The sequence below is a fragment of the Gadus chalcogrammus genome, chromosome 20, assembly GCF_026213295.1.
Source record: "Gadus chalcogrammus isolate NIFS_2021 chromosome 20, NIFS_Gcha_1.0, whole genome shotgun sequence".
NCBI classification, from domain to species: Eukaryota; Metazoa; Chordata; class Actinopteri; order Gadiformes; family Gadidae; genus Gadus; species Gadus chalcogrammus.
Window position 1 is genome coordinate 18706693 of NC_079431.1, and position 22401 is coordinate 18729093.

Here is a 22401-nt window from a genome sequence, read left to right on the forward strand (position 1 = left end):
CGATGAGTATCTTTTGGAAGACTTGAGTCGAAACTCTCGATACACTTGTGAGGGCTTCCTTGTTCCTACTTTTCCAGGGTCACATCATAGTCTGATACTCTCTTTGGGTTTGATAACAGATTATTTTTGACCAAAGATCTAGTATTTGCACTTTGTCATAAAATGAATGATTTTCCCTAACACAATCCTCAGGCCTTCATCCTCAGCTAATTCCAACTTTGTTGATTGTAAATTAAATGACACTGTTGACGCGGAAGATTTCAGTCATCAATCGCACTGACCATAATTATTTTTCACATTGGTAAAGATTTGTCTATTCCTTTGCCTTTGCTGGAGGCAAAAGCAATTATCTCCAACACATGTGCTTCGTAACACTTTAGGAGATGTGTCATATCAAGAACTTCTGTGATGAAATTGCCCCATTAATTCTTTTGACAGTTGCGGCGGCTTGCTAATGAATTCTAAAAAGTAATCCACATTATTAGTGCCCAACACTCCGACTACATCTACAGCTAATGAACACTCAATAGCTCAGTCTGGTATCTCTCTAGATAGTTCATTGTTTAATTTATGCATTAGAGCATAGATTAAAAAGTTAACAAGCAACACATCGGAGGATGGTTCTTCCACCCTCAGTGATGTATGTTTAGAGCAGTTAGATTGTGAACCTATGAGTTCAGGTATATATTACACTGAGGCCAGCAACCTTCAACCTATGACCCTTTCTCACCAGAAACCAGCAAAACGTAATTTGTACCAAGCTACATCCGCTACATCCACACTAAACACCCTCTTAACGTATAACCCCTTAGTACTGGGGGGAAACGTAAACCTTGTCGCCTCACAACCATGACCACCACAACTTGGAAACCTGGTTCACCTTCTGGCGCCAGTTCACCTCTGCTCATCTGAACTTTGACCCCATCGAGGGGGCGGGGGGGACTTGTCAAAGTCCCTGCTGGCGAGCACCCGGTGAGTAGGCGGGCCTGGATGGTGAGATAGCTTACAGCCTCGTAGGGGATGAGGGATGGGTCTGCTCGCCGCCTCTCCCTCACCGCACGCCCCTTTGCGTTGGTTCCATGTTTGCCATGCAGATGTTGGTCATAAATATTCATAACACGGCTTAATGACAATAATTACTTCGGTTCGGAGTCTATGTCTCTGCGGAACCCACCCACCCACGCGCACAGACAAATAAAAAGACACATACAAATGCAAACACACACACACACACACACACACTCACACATACACACAGACAAAAATAAACATAGAAACACATGTATTTTAAAAAAAGGATGCACTCTCACATACATGAGCACACACACAAGCGTGCCTCGTAATGACGCCTAGTGCCAAGGCAGCTCTCGAATTGTGCACCCCAGAGGTCTGTGTGATTGATCACCACTGTCATCAAGTGAATTAGACGATTTTGCTAGCTTCCATAGGCTGCCAAGCAAGCATGTGACATGGGCAAACACGGTGCTATTGTAACGGCACACACAGCAAAGAGTTAGCAGACACCAGTGATCTGTCATCAAACTGCGTCCTAAATGACCCGCACGGTCATTCTGTTCACCTTGTGTGAACAGAATTTGCTGGTTGTTATGCCTGGTAGAGTTGTTGGCATACATGTGTCTGATGGGTGTAATCACATATTTAACACTCTATCAACCCTTTATTTCCAGCACATTAATAGCTTTTGGTGTTCAAAAAGTCAACACCTTTTTTTGGCTTGATTATGTTCAGGTAAGATCAAGTTTGTAACGTGTGTGTGTGTGTGATGTTTGAAGAAGTTTATCATTTATTTAATTTATTTCCTTCCCAGAGCCTTGTTGCCTCTCTGTCGAAAGCACTCCTTTCATCGTTGACAGATGCCCACTTCTTTTCCCATAATCCTTTGTGAAAGGTTAAACTGAATAGGCCTCCACCCCTGTCAAGAATAAGAGGATGGGTTAGCATGTGGGGGCCACTGGGGAAGTGGTTGGGGAGGTGGGGGCGGTGCGGAGAAAGAGGAAGATTTGTAAAAGAATCGTGAAGGAAGAGCCTTGTTGACCGTGAATTTTTAAAGAATACAGATAGCCAAAGGGCTTCCTCTGCCTCTCCCATTTAACGGCAAGACCAGCCCAGGGAGAAAAAAACTCAAGGGGTGACTGACAAGGGTGCAAGCTGGAGTCCAACCTTAGATAAAAAAGAAAGGGAAAACTTTTCTTTCTTCTTTCCCTGAGTCCCTCACCCCCTCCTCCGACCATCTACTACTTGCTATTACTTTTTACGTTTGTTCTTCTTGAGCCGCTCTGTGGCCTGCGGGCCCCGATGCAGGGTCTTTCTCTTCCAGGAGTCTCTTAAGACCTCCATAAATCTGTCTGGATTAAATAAACCACATTGCTCCCTCTCCAAATTAAACTGTGCCACAGCCACTCAATAATCCAACAGAAAGACTGAGGCAGACTCTGTATTTATATTAAATATAGGGTTAAATAAATAATAACATTAAAAAAACTGAATTTGGCAGAATGCCAAAATGCCTTGACAGGAAGTGATATTGATACAATACATATATAAACAATAAGATTGGCCGACCTATAAATAAATGCATAGACATTATTAGGCATTCTGCAAATTCCCCATAGTTTTTATTTAATTTTACCAGGAAGTAAACAACATTTTTAGATAAATCAGACTGTTTCTTTTAAATTTTTCTTTGTTACCTTTTTCATGTTAGCTTTCCGATCAACTTACTAAGATGTATAATTTTTCATAAATCTTTTCTGACAATCTCTTGCTGTTTGCTGGCTTTTCCTCTGTTGAAGAAATACAATACTATTTTAACATTATTAATATTATTGTTTGTTATAAGTAAGAAAATGTCTTAAAAGCATTAAGTTTAATGTTACCGGTGAAAAATACATGCTCTAGTCAACATTAGAGAATTATAATGTGTTCCAGGAATATGCATTTTCTATGTGTTGGTATTCAGGATCTGTTAACTTTAAGACGCATGGTTCTAATCGGCCTATCGCGTGACTCTCCAGGAAGTTAACACTTGCTCACGTCTAGCTGGTTCAGCGTTTTGTTCAAGTCCGTTAATTCCAGAACAATTAATCAAATCTGTCAACATCTTGTGCTTTACATAGCATCATTGGTATCTATTCTTTGTATTTTGATTTCATTTGAAAGCATTCATCACTATTTTTACTTTAGGTTAGTAGGCTAAGTTTTAATCTCAAGATAGCCCAAATGTACTATTTACGATCTGCTATGTTAGGTCACACGTGGGTCATTCGATGGCGGTAATAGTGTTGTAATGACCAAAAAGAATGTTGTTTACAAGTGAATATTCTTGCTTATTTGTTTGAGATGAGTACAAATGAGATTTTCTGATTTCTCGAGAAGGGTCCAGCTGCAGGCTTGGGTGTTTCCGTCATGACACAAGAACGCCCATATGACCTCTGATGAATAAGTCCCGCCTCCGAGGCTCCTTGTTCCATCGGTTAAATGTCTATGGGAAACAACATGGGGTTGATCGTAAATAACAAACTTTGGAGGTGGCGAAGAAGTAAAAGCTGCCAAGGTTTTGAACTAAACACTCTTTCCATCTAGATTCCACTTGGATTTTGGATTGTCGGTGCCGTTAAAGTAGCATTTATAATTATAATGAGACGGCAAGTGCTGTGATTGGTCCTCTAACAAAATAATTTGCGGGATCACTTTTTCCGGTTACACTTTGCACCTTATTACTTTGTACATTGTTTACTTTGCACATTAAACACCAATAAAACACCAAATAAGATTTGAAAAGCTTTGGAAGTTGGTTTACAACGCTATTTACATGGTATATAGTCAACATATAAGTTAGATCGGTCTGCGAATTGCATGCGTATCCGACATCCGACGGAGAACTTTGAATGCTCAAGGGGTCTCCGTTGTTACAGAGTCGGATTACAGATTAAGGAGTCGGAGTAGTATCTTGACATTTTAATACAGTTCAGCAAGAAAGGCGACAAAGAAGAAGGGGGCGTTCCAGTCTGCGTAAACAAGAACCACCACCACACGAGAACGCCATTTGTCTCTGCAGTGGGATGATATTGGGTTTCTCTGCCTTTTATTGGTGTGTTGCCAGTTTCACCTTTTCCCATGTGCTTCCAATAAACCTGTGGGAGTGAGAAATACATCGGCAGAGTCTTAGTGTTTTGGGAAAGAGTTTAGCTGGCCGTTAGGGCATTAGTAGACATACCGAGGACGGCACAATTATCATCAAAGTTTTTCCTAGTTTGAAAAAAGAACAGAAAACGCAGTATAACCAACTTCAACAGGATTGCCCTGTTCACCTACAATAAGTACAATGGAAATACCATGTTGCCCTATCAATTACATTGTTTAGTCATGTACAAATTTCAAGAAGCCAACGTTACATTTGTAACCATATGATTATGTAGGCTATGTACACATATGATTATGTGCACATGGATACCAATAATTATGCTGAGCAGGGGTAAGAGTAGACGTCTGCAGAATAATTATTTGTTGGTAATTGCATTGCTATACTTCAAGATAACTGATTAGCAGTAGGTTGCTTCCATGCTATGATTCTTCAGGCACTCAGTTCGTCTATGGAGCCTTATAAAAAAAATCATTTGCTAAAATGGATCATCAAATATCTATAGCTTCCGTCAGCCATATCCTGGCACCCCATATCAGGAGACTCCAAGGTGGGGAACAACAACTCTAATGGCTTCTCCTTGGTGAACTTCGAACCCTCCGAGCCGAGTGCAGGGGGGAAGGTCGGGAGTAGTTGAGGACGAAGAGGAGGGAGAGGGGGAGGAGGAAGAACAGTAAATGCACGAGGTGGGTTCCCGGGTTCTTCCCCGTTGTCATCCTCTGGGAAACTTTGTTGGCCAACACACCGCTGTTTGTTTGCGCCGCACCAACAATACTCCTACTCAGTCGAGGAGAAGAAGAAAGTCCTTTGGGGTGTTGGGTTGCACCTAGCCGCTCTTCCCTCTCCCCCCCCCCCCCCCCACCCTGCGCGCCCCCGCCCCCCATGGTGGTGTGGTGTTTTGTTGAGCCGGCTGGAGTGAGTCGAGGCTGAGCGGCAGCAGGCTGGGCGTAGCATACAGATTATTCTCTCTGCTCTGGGGGCCTAAAGGAAGGGGGTGGGGGGGGGGGGCTCACTGTTGCACATGAAAGCACTGTGAAAGTGGACACTGGATCTGGGCTGGCCCGGCTAGGGTCTGCTGGCCTAATCTGTCTGTCCGAGCACAAAGACGGACGGGGCGGGTGGAGGAGTGAACTCAACGGCTCATGGCTGACTGGAGAATATTTGAATGTTCAATTCACTCACTTTTTTTCTTCGTTTTCTTCTTCTCAGCTGGGAAGGGGATAGTCTGGGTGTTGTGTTTTTGCGACTCCTTGCTGAAATGTGCTGGGTTCAAACCCCAACCTCCGCAGGCCTCCTTGAGTAAGATGTACCCAAAATGACATGTCTAAAGCGCTAACTAGAGAATGAAGTATTGAGATGGATGACCATTAATATGCAGGATTTCTCACCCTTCTCACCTTTTCTGTCATCGTTCAGAAGTTCAGGGCCCATATGAACTTTCATTGCAAACCAAAAACCTTCTGACACCTAAGCCTAGGGTAAACAAAAAAGCCAGCGGTGAAAAAAGGTATTTGCAAGTTTCTGTGAAGCAAGCGTGTAGATAACACATCTGTTTCTTGACTGTGTAATGTTTTAATTTATTAGTGCCTTAGGGGAATTTTTCCGCTGGCTGACTACACTCCACACCGCCAAACCTATAGGAAGGTAACGCGCAGGGTCACATACATCATGATGTCTGCCGGGGCCGGCCCGCTCGCTTAAAGGAGCTAAATCAGGTTGAGGTGGAGGTGGGTACGGGGGACTAGGGGGGGGATTGAGGGGACCTGTCAGCAAGTACTCTTAAAGCCTGAGGCCAATTATCTGGCTAGGGCGGCAGTGTAGGCTGTATTTGTTTAGTCTTATTTATTACAAATGATATATTAGACCAGGAATAGGCATGAGGAGGTTAAAGGGAAAACAGCCCGTTTATGTTACAAACTATTAAAATGATATCAGATTTCAAAGATAGGTAATCCCGATTCCGATCGTGACATTGTTTTAAGAATATCTATGTCAATTTGAACGAGTTCATGAGTTCCGTGTAAACGGGTGCAGAAAAGAAGATGGACTTGATATGGTAGCATCTGATACCTACGGCTTTGTTTCAATTTCAGAGAGCTTCATCAGGGGACAATTATTGAAATCAGCTGTAGGTTTATTCTATAAGATCAAAAATCGGTAAGTCCTGACCCGATAATATCCCTTTCAATTCGATTATTATCTTAGTCTTACTCAGTCTCCTAGACTGAGGACTTATGCTGTGGAAATTTTTACCATTTGGAAAGGAAATTTGGAGAACTCCATATGTTTACAATACATTTATACAACGATGTAATTACCTTGATAGTGGTAATTGAAATCTGGCTAAAGTTGATGGTTGGTTGTAAGGCATTTAAATTCCAAGCTATTTCTCAGGGGGAAATTATAGGTTAACTTAGGACGTTGACTGTGAATTATTTTCTTCCATATACCCCCGCGGCCGATCACCACAGTAAGCCATAGCAGAGCCTTGCAATCGCAGTTAATAGTATTGTGCACTAATGCAATCCCACCCAAGTTAATCAGGATGAATAATGCAGTCTAACTCTGGTGAAATCTGCCGTTTAAAAACAACAAGGAGCCTGGAATGGAACAATTAGGACAAGGCCCTGAAATCCAGTTTTCTAATTCCATCTATTCGACTTTTCCTGGGTTGCATTGATCAAATGTCGCTGGTTCAAGAAGTCCCGACTCAATGAGTGTGAGTCAATTGCCAGACAAATGTATTGATTGGTTTCACTTTACATCCTATTGCTAGGCCTCCATGTGGGATTCTGAAGAATTAAAGCAACCATCCCGGGGTAGCACTGGATATATATAAATAAACAGTTTATTTTAAAAGCTATTTGTTGCTACGTGACGCATCTTATTCAAAAATCAAGAATCATTATCATGTCTCTAAAGACATTAATTCGTGAACAATACCTAAAGGCCAGGTCATTAAGAAACACAAGGACTTTGTAGCTTGTGCAAAAAGTTGATGGTGCCTTTACCGCGGGTACCTTTAGGAAGCTAACTCTCTTTGAGTGGGAGACCTTTTTCAAAGTAAGTGAAGCGTAACATACATGAAGTGCACTAAAACCTGGCATTTTTCAGCTAAGTGGTTTTTCCCAGTTACTGTAATGAGGGCATATGTGCCAGTACCTTTTCTGTGCTGTCGGTTTTTTTCATTTGATGGGGGTCGGCTCACTGTTTTTGCGTCAAATTGAGACCAGCAAATGGCAGCGTTCACACTCTGGAGCGATTAACCCGAGTGGCGGATCAGAGAAACCCTTTAAAATCTGCACGCATCTGTTTTCCCTTTAGCCATCATGAGTGAAATGGGTAGGCCTTCACAGACACACACATACACACACACACACACACACACACACACACACACCACACACACACACACAGCCCACACACACACGCACACACCACACACACACACACACACACACACACACACACACACACACACACACACACACACACACACCGCACACACACACACACACACGCACACACGCACAAACACTTGCAAGCCTACACAAACAAAGACAACACATAGACACACTCCTAGACACACAATAAACGCCAACACGTGAACGCCACTCACATGCAATTCAAAACACACACACGCACACACTCACACACCAAGGTTGAGTCAGGCAGATGGTGCTGTAGGGACTTTGAGACCCCGGGCTGTGTAAGATGTTGGAAGGGACTGGTTAAGGCAGGGAATGGTTATTTTAACCATAACATAACCAAGACAACCAGAAGATGGTTTCCAGAGTTAAATTAAGTCTGTGATACAAGCTAATTCATATGTAAAACAATTAATTAATTAATATAACAATTAATAATGCAAGTTCTTTCTATTTTTCACCTAGTGTCATTGAATATGTGAATGAGCTATAAAGGAGCTTCAAAGGGGATGATTTAACATCATGTTTGCTTCAAAAGCTTTAGGAGGGGATATGGAATACTTGAACCTTCTAGGGAAAAGGTGGCATCATTCCCCTGTGTTAAGAGGAGGGAGGTAGAGGAGGATGATACCTGAGGTGAGTATGAGGTGAGGAGTTGCCTAAGTGTTTGCACATTCCTGCAGCATTATTACATGGCTGTCACATCCGCTTGCTGTGGAGTTGTGTGGTCCTTTATAGTGTTTTCCTTTACTGACACCTCGGAGCTCATCCTTGAACCCCGTAATAGGCTGTTCTGCCTCCACAAACGCTCTGCTTTCTGTCAGTCCTTCTGCCTGCTTGTCTGTCGGCCTACCCGTCTGTCTGCTTGTATGCATACCTGACGAATAGTCAGACAGGCAGACTGCCTGTCTGTCTATTCGTCAGATATGCATGTCTTCCTGTCCGACTGTATGTCTTACTCAGGGGTAAGGGGGGCGTTGGATGAAGGGTAACGCTGTTCTCCCACAATAATTTGTATTTAATAATACAACGTTGTTGCCATTGGTAAAGGTGGTAAGTGCCACACATCAAGCAAACGGCTCCAATTGCGTTTGATCTGTCAGAAAAAAAAGGCGGATTTCCGCCCCAGTTTCTTTTATAGACCAATCGGCAGGGCCCGTCCCGATAAGGGGTGAAAGGTGATGACGATTCTGGGGGCCCACAGCCAGGGGGGGCCCACAAAAAACAAAAAAAAAAAAAAAAAATATTATTCTAAATTATTATTATATCACCAGCCCATAGTACCCACCCCCCCCCCCCCCCCGTAACAATTGCTTTCCCCCGGTCAACAATGTGCTCCTTCCACCCCCCCCCCCCCCCCGTCAACAATTCAGCGCAGGGGGGCCCATCAGTAAATCTTGTCTAGGGGCCCAGGAATTGTAGCAACGGCCCTGACCATCGGCATCACAAATAAATTATAAAACTAACAGCAGCTCGTCCTCGCTCCCCGATACAGTAAACCAATGTAAATGATGTTGAACAATAAGCAATCGCAATGATATGACTGCCCCCCCAACTTGGAGCTCTTCCGGCCTGTAATTAGCTACGGTAAACACACACGGCGGTATGCGATTGGTGTGAATACGTTTGCGGATCCTGTGTGTCTGCTGTTGTTAGGAATTGGCATGATTTGTGTGTGGTTAAATTAAGCAATGCCGCACACATTCTGAATGTTGTTGATCATGTTAGTTTCAGTAATAGAGTAGCTAAAGTAACAAGTAGTTTACTTTTCTGTTGTGAGAAAGCTGCCTCTGACTAAAAAGGCGTGAGGTACACAAAGAGAATGTGGGACAAGACCGGACCGTGTATGTTTTAAAACGAAAAAGCGAGCTCCCAGCACAAGACACTGCGGGCGCACAGTCTGCCAATGGAGAGATCACAGGGAACTTACATCATAACCTCCCATCAGTGGACATCGCTGAAATGAACAAAAGCCTTATTGAAATGACATGGGACATCACTGCACCAGCCACCCACCCCTTCTCAGATAAGCGAAGAGCAGGAAAGATCACAATGTGTCCTAGAAATGGTATTCCTCCCAGGCCCGGGTACACAGCGCGGGGAGCCAGGCAGCATATAGGGCATCAAGTAGCCATGTCTTTTTATAGTCATCTTTTAGATCCATCCTCTCCTTGAACCGACTACCCAGAGACCATCACAGAGACACACACATACACACGCACACATGCACATTCATAAACTCACACTAGCACATCATGGACAGACGGACACACACACATGGAAATCAGACACACACACACACACACATACACATACACACACACGTGCACATACATAGACTCAAACAAACTCACAGACAAACACACACACACACACACACAGATGCACACACGCACACCCACTCACACAGACTAAGAGAGAGGAACACACAAACACACAGACACACACAAACAGCAGACGTGCATACACAAACACACACACACACACACACACACACACACACACACACACACACACACACACACACACAACACACACCACACACACACACACACACACACACACACACACACACAGCAGGCTTTGTGCGTTTTTGAATATGCACGAGATTGTATGTGTATGCATGGCATGCAAGGTTATGTTGATTTGTGTGTGTGCATACAGTATATGGGTGTATACCTATGCATACCTATGTTTGTTTGTATGTGTGTGTGTGTGTGTGTGTGTTGTGTGTGTGTGTGTGGTGTGTGTGTGTGTGTGTGGTGTGTGTGTGTGTGTGTGTGTGTGTGTGTGTGTGTGTGGTGTGTGTGTGTGTATGTGATTATTTGTTTGTATGCGTGTTTATGTTTATGTTTTGCGTTTCCCATGGTTCCCTCAGATGTACCGCGTCGCCTTTCTTGAGCTCCCCTCACTGGGAGCAGCAGGAGAATGAAGAGCAAGACGAATAGCGGGAGGAGGAGGTTAAAAGCAGAGAAGGTGACAGAAGAGGGAATGGGAGGGAGGGAGGGTTAAAAAGTGTGGGAGACCGAGACCCCCCCCCCCCCATCCCAACACCATCGCCTGTGGATATGAAAACATTCCTGGAGGTTCGGGGGTGATTTGGGAAGAAGGAGGCTCCCTGAGAGCAGAGTGATGGATGGTGGAGTAGTGGAGCTCTCCCCCCTCCCTGACTCATCTTCTCCCTCCTCGTACGCCTCCTCCTCCTCCTGCTCCCTGCTGTGATGTACCCACAAGATGATTGACATCCAATGACAATTGGTTCCTTGTTCAGTTCTAGATTTTATATATATATATTTTTTTTTTTCTACTGACTTGCACAACACATAGATACACACACAGGTACACACACAGGTACACACACATGCACACACCCACACACAGACACACACACACACACACACACACACACACACACACACACACACACACACACACACACACACACACACACACACACACACACACACACACACACACACACAAACACACACACACACACACACACACACACACACACATAGACACATACCTTAACACATACACACATGCAAACAATAACACAAAGACACACAAACAGCAACATACAAAACAATTAAATAACAAAATATTCCCTGCATTTGTATTTGACTAAAAGCTAAAATAATATGACTTCCCTTGTAGATTTGAATTTTTTTGATCAAAGTTGAATCTGCATTCTACAATGAATTTCCTTCTTAAAAGCTTTGCGTCGGAGTTAGTGAATAAGCCCCGACATGTTATTCCGTTTCAAGCTTTCAACTGTTTATTTTACATGACCATTAAAGCCTGCTTGTGTTTATTCCATGAGCATCCCGGTCTCTGCACATTATCACTAAGACGAAAACGTGGTTGAAACTAAGAAAAGTAGCCTGCTCGAAGGGATGCTGTGGGGGATCACGGGATTCTATTTAAACACAACAACAAACAACATCAAAAACTCTGAATTCCGATCAACTGGGCATGAGCGTGTGTCTAGTTCATGGTTTTTAGGTTGTGTCACTTGTTTATCAGCCGTCTTGCCAATTTCTTTCTTTGCTGCTATCAAAAACCGTCCTGGAGTTCGATTGGAGGATGATTGAAGTGCATAGGAACCCGCCCCGGGAAAAGAAAGGCCGTTCCCCGAGCTGTCAATGAAGCCATACACTGAAAAATAGTGTTTGGTTCATTTCTTGGGTGATGGCTACAAGTTTGTACCTTTGTTTCTGTTTTAAACCTTCGTTTTAAGCCCATTTTATGATTCGTTTTTTCGGTAATAAAGCCGATCAGATGACGTGTATAGGTGAACATCTGGCTGGATTTAACCTAAACATGAATTATGACATAAACCTTTGAATGCAGCTCCCCAACTGTGCCTATGATTGTATTGTGGGGACACCATCACCTTGGTCCAAATCAAATGGCAACACTATTTAATGGTCTGAGAGAGAGAAAGGGAGAGAGAGAGAGAGGGGAGAGAGAGAGAGAGAGAGAGAGGAGAGAGAGAGAGGAGAGAGAGAGAGAGAGAGAAAAGAGAGACGTCATGCCAGGGGTCTGCATCAAGTTATAAGCTTTGCATGCTTTATTAATCAAAGTCTGGCCGTGAAATTAACATTTTATATATGACGATGGTGTCTCTATGAACTTGGCAACTGCTGTCGAACGTCACATTCTTCGCTAGCTTTCTCTCCCTTTTTCTTTCCGTTATGTTGTTTCGTTCTCAGCTTCCTTATAAGGTTGCCTTTCTAAGGGAGGGGATAGGAGGCTTATCTCTCGCAGTGAACAGCATTAACCCGGCCTGAGGGTACCGTGTATAATTGGACAATGCCTGTGTTGGACTCATTCCATCACATCCTCTGGTAGTGGTGGTGGTGGGGAGTGATCCGGGTTAAGCTCTCTCATATATCTCCAATCTACAGCGGGATGAAAACAGTCCTCTGAAGCCGTGTGGGGAGATCTCCGTTGGAATCCACTGGGACAGAGTGACCGAGGATCAGAAAACAAAGGAGCTAAAACCATCGCCATAGCATAAGAGGCTCCTCCCCTTGCCTCTCACCCCTTCGCCCCCCATGCGCTCTGCCCGAGGTTCCCCACCTCCAAACACCTCATCTCAACGTGTCATGGAAAAACGGCGGCCATGAATCCATCAACCCCGGCTCAGAGAGGAAGTTATGGGCCTTTGATACTGTCATTTTCCAATGGCTGGGATGGATGTTGGTGGGGGTGTAGAGGGTGTGGGGGGGGGGGGGGGGTGCAGGATGCCTGCTCAGGTGGTTTGGAACCCCCAGGCGAGTGAGGGTGTGGGACAACCCACCACTCAGCCCCCTATTCCCCCCAATATAGTATATAAATGGCGTACCTCTGTTAGCCCGGGCAGCCGCCGCAGACGATAAAGTCGTGCGTGCCGCATCGTCCGAGTAGGGGGGGAGAGGGGAGAGGCGGGCCCAGGTCCACGTGTGTGTTGAGTGATTTCGATGATGCCCTGTTTCCTGTCCATGTGGTCCTCTTTCCTCACTTCCTCATCTGTCTCTCGGTCCTCTCCTGTCTGGCGGGCTTGTCTCTCGGTTATTCATATTATCTGTATGTATTTAGTGCTGCCTCGACGGCTGTCTGTCGGCCTGTCTTTGTTTTGTTTTTCTGCTCATCTTTCTATTTCCCCAAGGGTCTTCCTGTTATTGCCAACTATTTCTGTTTCCCACCTTTCTAACTCTCCTCCTGTCTGTCTGTCCCTCTGTCCATCTGGCTGTCTATCCCTGTATACCCTCACGGTTGTTTTATTTTTCTCCCTTTCCTTGTCTGTTTTTCTGTCTGTGTCCCTGCCAATCTTCCTGTCTTTCCCTCTCCATTCTCCCATGTCTCTGTATCATCTATCCCTCCCTCATGGACCCTGTAGTGCTGAGCCAATGTGTGTCAGGAGGATGAGAGGCAAAATGGGGAAAGGCATTTGCAAACCTAATGGATGGAAGTAATCACCAGGCGGGCCTCATCTTGCTGTTATATCACGGCAGGCTCGCTAGCGATCTTTAAGTAAAAAAAAAAAAAGACAAAAAAAATATATATTGTCTCCTTCACATCAGCTCCAACCCATTTAATGACTCTGCCTCTCTCTCTCTCTCAGTACCTCTCACTCTCTCTTTCTCTCTCTCTCTCCCTCTATCCCTCTCTCTTGCTTTCTCTCTCTCCCTCCCTAATGCAGCAAGTCCCACGGTGTTATCTCCGAGCATCATGGGTAGTAACTCAGGGTCCCTGGCCGGGTTTGTGAAGCACTCAGAGGAGCCTTGAATTAAATCAGCGTTTCCTTCCATCAGCACGTACCGCTGAAACCTTACACCAGCAAGTTGGAGACACACACACAAACACTCACACACACACCCGAAAACCACCCACACACAAACACACAAACGTACATACAGACACATCGATACACATATGCATTAGTGTACAAACCCCTATGCACACATCAACATACATACACATATGCACACATACACACAGGCCCGTATACACATAAGAACAAAACTGAGTTATCACACATCCAGCCCTGAACGGGTTAGAGTCTGGGTTCTTTGCCTCTGACTATTGAATTGACGATGAGCCAAAGCATTTAGTCATGGACCAAATTTTCACCTTACTACCACTTTTTTATACTCTCCCCTCTTTGTTTTTCCCGTAGCAGATATAGCCTTGGCTGGCCGCCCGAGCGTAAATGGCTGATTTGCTGTGGGTTAACTGTAGAACGTTGGAGGTGAAGTCATATATATTGTGTGTGGGAGGTTTGGACGAGTGGTAGATCAATTTGGGAGAATAAAAACGCCAGCCAGATGCCGGCTGGTCCAGCTCCAAGCCAGATGGGGTGAAATAATAGTGGATGAACTGCGTAGGTATTAATCACCACCAAAGCTTAATTATGAATCGTGTGAATCGTGCATTTTCCAAGCTTTTAACTTTCTGGGACCACACAGGGAATTTATAGCATCAGCAGGAGTTATTCTTTGTAAGGAAACAGAAGCAGTGCATTATATAGCCTGAAAATCAATAAAACACACTGCTACGCATTTTTCCAACATTAACCTACACTTAGGAATCGGTGTAGGATGTGACATCACAACATCCCTATCTGTCAATCAGACAATCCAATCCATGTCAGGCTGTGCACGCTAATCGGCTGTCTGCATTCCTCTCTCCACCGAAGGCTGGAATCTCTGAACCCCGGCCTTGTTCACTTCAATTGGAGCGGCTCATAAAAAGTCATGCAGGCAAATGTGCGATCGATAGCCAGCAGGGCCTTCGTCTTGTCAGAGGCCAGAGTCTCTCCCTCATCTTTATGTCCAGATACGTAGATTGGACCGTGTGTGTGAGTTAAAACCTGCATCTGGGTTCACTCACACGTCTGAGGGAATACAAGTATGTGTGTGAGTGTGTGTGTGTGTGTGTGTGTGCGTGTGCATGTGTGTGTGCTCAGCCAATATACGTACCTTGATGCACTCATTGACCAATGACCATGTGTACGGAGTGTGCATCAATGCGACAAAACTGGTTTGTTTCATGTGAATTTGTTATTGTGCAATGTCTGTGCACACTTGCACATTTATGCACATTTGTTTTTATATGTGCGTGTCTGGGGGTCTGTTTGTGTTTTTGTGTGGTCTGCACATCTGTGTGTGGGTGTGTGTCTGCGTATGTGTGTGTGTTGATGTGTGGATGTGTTTGTGAGTGTGTGTGTGTATATATGTGTCTGCGTATGTGTGTGTGTGTGTGTGTGTGTGTGTGTGTGTGTGTGTGTGTGTGTGTGTGTGTGTGTGGTGTGTGTGTGTGTGTGTGTGTGTGTGTGTGTGTGTGTGTGTGAGAGCACGAGAGGGTCAGCAGAAGTAGTGTGCCTACAGGCTAGTGTCACTCTTAGCAGCGGGCAATATTCTTCTTCTCATCCATAATCTGTTCCTATCAGGAGCAGACTGATGAAGCACTGCGGCCCAAGGGAGGAAGGACATACTGACCCTCTCCGTCTTCATCTCCGTCCTCCCTCCCTCTCACACCACACACACACACACACACACACACGGACACACAGTCTTACTAACACTGTGTTAGTAAGACTGTGTGTCCGTGAGTGTGTGTGTGTGTGTGTGTGTGTGTGTGTGTGTGTGGTGCGTTTGTGTGTGTGTGTGTGTGTATGTTTGTTAGTAACAACACACACACACACACACACACCCACACCACACACACACACACACACACACACACACACACACACACACACACACACACCACACACACACACACAGACACATACTCATACTCCCACCAGTCCCCCCTCCCACACACACACACACACACACAACACACACACACACCACACACACACACCACACACACAACACACACACACAACACACACACACACACACAACACACAACACCACACATACAAGCACAACCCCCCCACACACCCATACAGATTCATTTCCACATAAACATTACCGGCAAATCATTACTGCTGTGGAGGTGCCGTTAGGAGCCAGACACAAGGCCGGGGGAGAGGGGGCTGAAAACACATTTAAACCATTCTCTCTTAGTCACCTTCGCCCCCACGCCAACCCCCACTAGCAATACCACCCGTGGGGGTGGGTGTGTCCCCAAACAAGCTGGGCAGAAAGTTATGAGTTTGAATTCAACAAAGTGTTATTATTATTTGTTTAAAAAGTTTTAAAAGTTCAGTTCTTATGAACCTACAACTCTGCAAACGTTTGCTTTCAGTTGTTGTGTCTGGACAAATTTGTGCTAAAAACTTTAGAAAAACAAGTGGATTTCAACCTGCCTGATTTCACCGTATTGCATACTAGTTTTACAAACCTTCAATGTCATCTCACTCATTACCAGGACTTTGCACTCAGTGGAAAAATCTCAGATACGCTGTGTAGTGTTTGCAGTTCTTTGAATAAATATATTGTGTGTGTTAAGCTGTTGGCGATGTAGCCCTGACTAACCATAATGGTAGTGTGAGGCCGGCCAACAGTCTAGGGCCCCTGAGCCTCAGAGAAAAGGAAGGCCCATATAAATAATCAATCTCAGGGGCAGTTGTTTTAACAAGTCTAAAGTATCGGGCCGTAATGTTCTGTTATTTACAACGGATACTTAAAGTGCCCTTGGATGCTGCCCAGCTAGTTCAACGGGGTCCTGACCTAATTTGCTCTAGTGCTTTAGGTTTAGAGGTGGAAGACATGGACGTTAGCGTTCTTTTTTGCTGTTTGTTCTTTAGCTGGCGTATGTGGCTCAAAGGAACTACCCCCAGAGTGTGATGGGCTATCTTATGTGTGCTGTTATTGCCATGTTTCTATTTTCTGGCATTCCCCAGACGCCCCTCCTAAGCTGCATGAATCCAGAACCATGACCTCTCGGCTGGGAATTGACATATTCTTAGCTTTTTTAACTTTCTTATGGGAAGTGAAATGCATTTTTGGTGTCTACTTATAATACAGTGAAACAGGACGCGAGGACCAGGACAGAATTTTGTTTTCCCATTGTTTAAAGAGTCTTTGAAATTCTTATTGAAGCGTTGTACAAGTCCAATTTATTGTTCTGAATGTTGGGCACTCAGAAAAAGGCCTGTTCATCATGTATGTTGGTGCTGGGTTATGGTTACAATAATATTGAGATTATATTAATAAAGAGTGGACTGGATCTATCCGAACTCTCCCTGCAAGGGAGTCTATTGAATTAGCGGTTAATTGACACACTTTAGATACTGTCAATACCTTGCCAAATGCCAAATTGTTCACAGCAAAGTAATATAGTACACTGTCACTATCAGATAGTATGCTGCATTATAAAGAACTATCAGTCCTATCTAAAGTTCACATTATTTATATTACTTTAATGACTTAAGGATGAGAAATCTCTCTTAGGGATGTGCAGTGGTAAAGTCGTCCATGATTTAGATCCATATCATACCGTTTGCAATGCCAGCTGCCACCACATTCATACATATACACACACACACACACACACACACACAAACACACACACACACACACACACACACACACACACACACACACACACACACACACACACACACACACACACACACACACACACACACACACACACACACACACACACACACGACACACACACACAGTGTTTAGGGTCAAATTTGGGTGTACATATTTCCACAAAGGCTCCCTAAGTCTCCAGTTAAACCGGTGTCTTCCCCCTACGTGCGTTTATTGAATCAAGAGCATGAAAAAATATGCAGAGTGGGTAATTACATTCCAGTGTCTTTGTGTCAGCTGACTGTTGCTTTAGGTGTGTGTGTGTGTGTGTGTGTATTTGTGGAAGCGTGTGTGTGTGTGTGTGTGTGTGTGTGTGTGTGTGTGTGTGTGTGTGTGTGTGTGTGTGTGTGTGTGTGTGTGTGTGTGTGTGTGTGTGTGTGTGTGTGTGTCATATACCTCATGTATGTCTGTCTCCCAGTCTGCTAATGGAAATAGCTAACCTCTATTTACCAAGCGTGGGATTAGGAAGACAGGAGGGTCCCTGCTTAACAAGACATGTCAAAAACCATTACAGTCGTCTAGTCAGTGCCTAGCGTGGTTCCCCATCCACTAGGCAGGGTGGTGGATGCATCTCTCAGGCTCGGTGACTCAACAGAGACTAACAGGGCGAAGGCCGGAAATTCTTTTTTTTTATTTACTCACAAAGCACATTTGTCAATCAGGTGAGACAAGCGTTCAAGGTGCCGCTGTCAGAAGGGTGCTCCCGTCTCCACTGCAGCCAGCCGGCTCCCCGCTTCCCATCCAGCCAACACAAACAACAGTTTTAGGTTACCGACATGACAGCGCCTCCCTGTTTCTGGAACGCAACTTCCAGACGCCTTCTTGGGCAGCAATATCGGGGGGGTGGGGGGTGGGAAGGTATTAAACACTACATTCCTTCATTCCTTCCCCTCTCTCTCATTAAATAAACCAAACGCCGTCGCAAAGCGCTCTCTTCTTCCTCCACCTTCGGTTTCGCCGCCCCGGCTTGTTTATATATATTTTTCCCCGTCAATGAAATTGCGCTTTAATTCTTGCCTGTGTTTTACACGTCTGGCGGCGTCTCAACTGCACCGACACGTTGCGGTGCACCTCCGTCGCTGACTTAGCAGCGGCGGTGTCTCTGGATCTTCGCAGCAATGCTCTCGCTTTCATCCTGGTGAAGCGTGCTGTCGACATCAAAGCTAGAGCGACGCGAGCGACCATTAAAGACATCGAGTTCTGACGCCTGATCCTCTGGCGAAGATGCAACGCGGTATTTGTGTACTTCGTTTTTTTTAACTTGAAGGTTTGATATGTTTGTCATTTTTATTTTCGTTTTTTTGCTGCTGCCAGTTTTCGAAGAAATCTAAATCTATGAGGGGGGGGAGTGTGGGCCCCCACGTCATCCAAAGTCTTGGGGAATATGGAAGGAGGTTCGCGTGAGGTCTGTTCTGGCAGGTTCTTGTTGTTGTAATTGGCATGTAAATACATGTGCCTTTGCTTTCTACTTCTTCTTCTTCTTCTTCTTCTCTTCTTCTTCTTCTTCTTCTTCTTCAGTAAACAGGACACAGATGGGCCTGCACTTAGAGGAACGTCCCATCAGTTTGGACGTCAAAGGCAAACACATGCTTACACATACTTGTGTAGAAACACGCACCAAACTAAAAATACATGAAATTAAAAGTCTGTGTGCATCCTTCCAAGTTATTTACATGCACACAGAGAAGGGACACACACGCAGATTCAGTGACACCAACCGTTTTAACGAAACTACCATACACAAAGACACACACAAACATAAACTTAGGTCTCCTATTTATCCAGATGTGGTGTGCTCATCTTTCAGCATACACAGTGGAGTGGAGGAAAGGAAAACAGTGCGATAATCTGAATCAGTGGGCTCCCTCTCAGACTTCTCCCCTTAACCGGTCCGGCGGGAACACATTCTCTGCAGGTTCCTTCCAATGATCTTGACATTGCAGAACTTGGCCGGAAAACCAAAGCTAACAGCTTCTCCCTTTAGTGCTCATAAATTACATTTTTCTATAATCTTTTTTTTTTTACTGGATGGTACAGAAACAATATCGTTTTTCGATAGACTTTTTTTTCTTCTTGTTATTGCACAGCCTGAAGGGAAGGTTGTGTTTACTTGGTTCCAGACAGAGGTGGAAATAATCCCCTTCCCCGCCTGCCCACCTCATCACTCATCCGTGATTGGTCCCCGACTCATGAAAACAACTGTCAATCACAGGATCACCCTACTGATTGGTGGTTGGGTGACTCGGTTGGGGTTAACCAATTCAATATATAATAATACAAATATATATAAACAAGTCATAACAATATCACACTTAATAAAATGTATCACAATAATAGTAATAATAATAATACTAATAATTATTATAATAATACTAAATAATTAATAATATTATTGATAATGATAATAATGACACAAATATCTTTTGGAGCAGAGGATGGAGGGAGAACAATAAATAAAGCGATAGAGAAGAAGGTCTGTTTCAGGTCAAGGGTGCGTCTAAAGAAGCACAAGGTCTGGCGCTAAACCAAATCCCTTCAGCAGGTCTCAGACCACACCACATAGCCCAGGAAGTGGACTGGAATTTTGAACTCATGGAAGAAATTTGACGCAAAAGTACACCCAGTGTGAATACGAGCGAGGCGGTTGGGGTATGGGGGGTTTGAGTCTAGGGAGAGTTGAGGGGTACGGGGGGGGAAATCACTTAGATTGAAATTGTAACTTTGCTAGAGCCTTGTATCAGTTTGAGTGGCATCGGAAAGAGCTGAATTTCCTATCTATATTCAGCACATGGAGAGCTATGTGGAAATACTTCTATGAGAGGCAGAGAGGCGGGAGAGAGAGCTAAGGAGAGAGAGACAGAGAGAGAGAGAGAGAGAAAGAGAGAGAGAGAGAGAGAAGAACTAGAGGAGAGAACTAGAGAGAGAGCGAGAGAGGCGTAGAAGTATGCAACTCAGCCCTGAGAAGTTTGCTTCATCCTTCATGAGCACAATGAAGGATGCATTTCAATGCATTACAAGCAGCTTGTAGTTGCCACATACAGCATCTCTCTCCTCTCTCTCTCTCTCTCTCTCTCTCTCTCTCTCTCTCTCTCTCGCTCTCCTTCTCTTCTCTCTCCTCTTCCTCTCTCTCTCGCTCTCCCCCTCTCTCTCATCTCTCTCTCGCTAGCTCTCTCCGCGTCATCTCCGCTCTCTCTCCTCTCTCAGTCTCATTCTCTCGCAAACAACTGGGTACATACTGTATGTTGACTTATTCCTCCTGATTAGAACTATTGATAACAATAATATTTATTTTTCATGGATGGTTTTGTCATCAGTTATCATCGGGTATGACTGAAAATGTTCCTCCAACGTTGCCATTATTTAATCTGTATATGACCATGAATAGCAAGCAATATGAGGTCTGTTACATGATCTTTCAAATTTTGTTTAATCATCAAGAAATACTTCCAAATACAAACTTGGAAGAGGTTAAAGGATGGGTTCATTCCCTCGTTGCATTCTCCTCTTGACAGACATTTCAAGGTCTTTAACATGGCAGCAGCCGACATTCTGCTACCATATAAACGGTTCCTAAGATAGCTTACCTTAAATAGACAACTGTCATATATTTGAGTGACGTATCCATCTTAGAGGCTACTGTATAATTTGAGATGCTAAGAAACTGAATAAATACAGATAAAAAACTCTAAGTTTGGAAGAAAAAGAAAAATCTTGGATCGTAATCCTTTTTCACCTTTTGTAATGTTGATCCTATAGAACTTCTCCCAAAGGTGTTGCTTTCCTCTTAGCCTGCACTTGAGACTTGCCTGATCTCAATTTGATGTGCAAACATGTCTAAATGCGTACTGAGCGTGATAACATCCACATTTCCTCTTAATTGTATATTTATTAATATATCAAGCCACTGTGGTGGCAAGGTAAAAAATTATAATGACAAAAAGTAAACCTATAAATTTCCGGGCAATTAGCTTTAGTTAATAAGGTGATTCAGTCCCTGCTACGTGGCTGCTCTGTGTGTTTACTTTCTATGGAATTAGCCCTGGATAACGAGGGAAACATTAGCTCTCAATAACGCGGGAACATTACCCTTCAAAGCCCATTAGACGCCCGAGAGCAGAGGGGAGGTCACAAAGAGCTGATGTGTGTTTACCTCAACGCCTCGCCACCATGTAGCGTCTCATCGTACGTGTGCACGCTCGCTGGCACGCGGCCAACACTACCTGGAGAGAGGCCAGATAGTGGCGGCAAGGACACACTTCTGAAGAAGAAGCAGGGAAGGAAGAAGAAGCAACACTGTACTATTTTACATAGAAAGCCAGAAGGTCAGGGCCATGTTGGAGTCAATGTCCTCAAAGTAGCCCTCAGTATTATGCATTTACATTTGTTTTATAATAATGCAACATTGTTGTTTACGTTGCCCGATGGTTGAATGGAGGCCACTCAAACAAACGCAGATGAATTACTGAAAATTGAATCGCAATAATAATAATAATAATATTATTATTGTAAATGATTAGTTATAATGTTAACAAAAATGTGTGTCCTTTGATAGAGTTTTGACATCTATAATTCAAGAGTGATTTATTGACAAAGCTCTAATCGCTGAAAGCCACACCTAGTTTTGAATATTTTTTGTGTTTTTGTATTAATAATTGGTAGTCAAACTGCTACAAGTAATGCCACCGTAACCTTCATAGTTGTCTCTTATTTATTGTGCTCTTCAACAATTAAACTATCACACAGTTGAGTACGCTAAGACTAAATA